At 42.9% G+C, this 2452-nt stretch overlaps 1 long non-coding RNA gene across 1 annotated transcript in view; it reads right to left on the bottom strand.

Moving 5' to 3' along the window:
* Nucleotides 1-204: 204 nt before the first annotated feature.
* Nucleotides 205-2452, bottom strand: part of LOC104967584 (uncharacterized) — a 19535-nt gene continuing 17287 nt past the window's right edge. Inside the window, exon 3 of the long non-coding RNA XR_800744.1 lies at nucleotides 205-636. This is a non-coding gene — a long non-coding RNA (uncharacterized lncRNA). The remainder of the gene's footprint in view (nucleotides 637-2452) is intronic.

Here is a 2452-nt window from a genome sequence, read left to right as displayed (position 1 = left end):
GGATGGCGTTGGGCATTTTACAGCGGAGTGCGATTTTTTTTAATTCTTGGAAAAACTGGTGGCCAGACTTGCCGGTCCATCGTAGGGGCAGAATTTGAAATAAGACAATTACCTCTGTTTCCACAGACATGGGGCGCGGGTATCAGCTGTCGGTGGTAAACGAGGCTGTAATTAGTCAAGAGGCAAAAAAAAATTCCTCTTCGCTGGGGAGGCAACAGCAGCGGTTAATTTGAGGGACACTTCGGTCCATGAGGGCTGCAGGCTCTCTTGTGGTTGTTAGGGAACGACCACTTCTGACATGAGGAGATGTATCTTGACGATATAGTCTCTTCTGGCTTCTTCTTTTACCAACGCAGCTTAAACTAAGGCAGTGAGACAGCACAGCGGCAAAGCCAGCGCTTCCTTGGAGTCAATTTATTGCGGCAAATCGAGTTTTGATTGGTCTCCACAATAACTAACTTTCAGGCAGCCCAGTGTGGTCATTTGCTGATAGGCCGTTTTCATTGCTAAGATTTTTCCCAATTGAGAAACTTCTAGTGTTGGTTGAAGCGTTCCATTAAAAACAAGGTGTCCTCACCCTGTAAGATATCCAGATAGTGCAACTGTGAAAGGCTTCATAATGGAAACAGTATTCATCTTCTGAACAGAAATTACGGTAGGACCCTGACGAGAGAAAATGCAGTACTGTTCCATTATGAATGTCTTTCCACTACGTTCATTTGGATATTCAGTGTGAAGATCACTTGATGTTGTTAGGGGAATATGCTGTGATCCGAGAGTAGGCGTCAAGTTCGATTCCTTGTTATCTGCAGAACAATCAACTCTTCTGGACCTAACATGAACCTCTTCCAGGAAACTCTGATGCGACACTTGGATGCGGACCGGCTCGCCAATCGACCCAGAACGCTGAAACATTGGCTGTAGCACTACTGGATACAGAGCTCTAGATCTACGTAGATGACAGCACATTTACTTTCAACTCTCATGGTTCGCAATTATATTAAGCGTTATGGGCTGCGGATCTATGATGGGCCAGGCTAGTTATAGATTAAAAACAGACCGTTCAACTTTCCAAAGGAAGTCGCTGCTTGCTCTTCCGCTCTCACAACACTGCCGTAAGTTCTGAGCTGCCGTTGGTTAAAAGGAAGAAGGTCCAGAAGGAGACTGGATATCAAGAGTACTCCTCATGTCAGTGTCTCCCTAACGAGTACACAGACCCTGCAGCCCTCATGACCCGATGTTCCTCAACCTGCTGCTTGTTGCCCTCCAGCGGAAGAGGATTTTTTCATCTGCCTTTGGAGACTTACATGCACCACCGAACTTGTACACTGTCCACATCCTTCCCACGCTGATGCGCCATTCCTCATGTCATCTGTGGGGAAACAGAGGTATGCCTTATTTCAATTTCTTTAGCCTTGACCTACGGGAATCCGCGAAAGTCCGTGCACCGAGGTTTCACCCCCCCCCCAAGAATTTCTTAAACAAACTCGCACCTCCGCTGAGTAATGCCCAACTGCCATCCAGTGCACCGGTTTATGAAAGGACTTTTTCCAGTCTTGGAAATCTTGTGCTCACCCCCAAAACGCAACCGTCTCGGTGATGGACGCTTTCAACGCCTTCTCCTGATGTGCTTCAACCGTCATTTCAGTCAAGGTGGTAGTGGAATAGGCCAGCCCCCCACCATAGAAAAATAAGTAGGCTATAGGTCAAGGCTTTAAGGGCTTTCATACTTAAATGTATTTTACGAGCATTAATTGGCTGTATTCTACCTCTGTTTTGGCAGTAATAGGTTTCCTGTTTATTTTTTTTATTTTCAATATTCCAATGTGTGTGTTAAATATAGTGGAGCTTCATTTGTTTTGTGAAGTATTTCCTACGAGGCCTTTGTTTGTATTTAGATTTGACCAGACTTTGTTTGGTAGCCTATGTTCTAGGCGTTGTTTGGCAAATAGCAGGGCTCCTATTTTTGGCCTACGTTGCATTTAGTAGCAATCTTAAGCAATGTTTGGCTTACATGTTAATAGTGTTGGACTGAAAATGGCTGAGCCGTAAGCTATTCCTTGAGGCCTAATCCTTTTCATATTTTTGATAAAGCTTCTTCTTTGTCCACTCAATACATTCAAACTTCTTGTGCTTGGAACTTGAATTAAATAAAAGAAAGTAGCTTGGTTGAAGCGTTCCATAACAAAAAGAAAAATATATTGCACATAATGTTATAGATTTCATTATAGTGAGCTCTAGCTCTATTGTATTTAATATATATAGGCCTAGACTTATAAATATTGACAGTATCTCGACTATAATTGACCAGACTTTGATCCTTTGTCTGCTTTAAATAAGTTTATAAGTTGTTAATAGCCTTAAGGGCCTACACAGTTGTTATGCTATACTACATTGCCCTTCACTGGATGTATAATGAGCTGCACTAAACTACATTTTAGCATTTAAAATA

The sequence above is a fragment of the Notothenia coriiceps genome, unplaced genomic scaffold (genome assembly GCF_000735185.1).
Source record: "Notothenia coriiceps isolate Sejong01 unplaced genomic scaffold, NC01 NC01_scaffold00037479, whole genome shotgun sequence".
In the NCBI taxonomy this organism is placed as follows: domain Eukaryota; kingdom Metazoa; phylum Chordata; class Actinopteri; order Perciformes; family Nototheniidae; genus Notothenia; species Notothenia coriiceps.
This window is presented reverse-complemented; position numbering and strand designations above follow the sequence as displayed.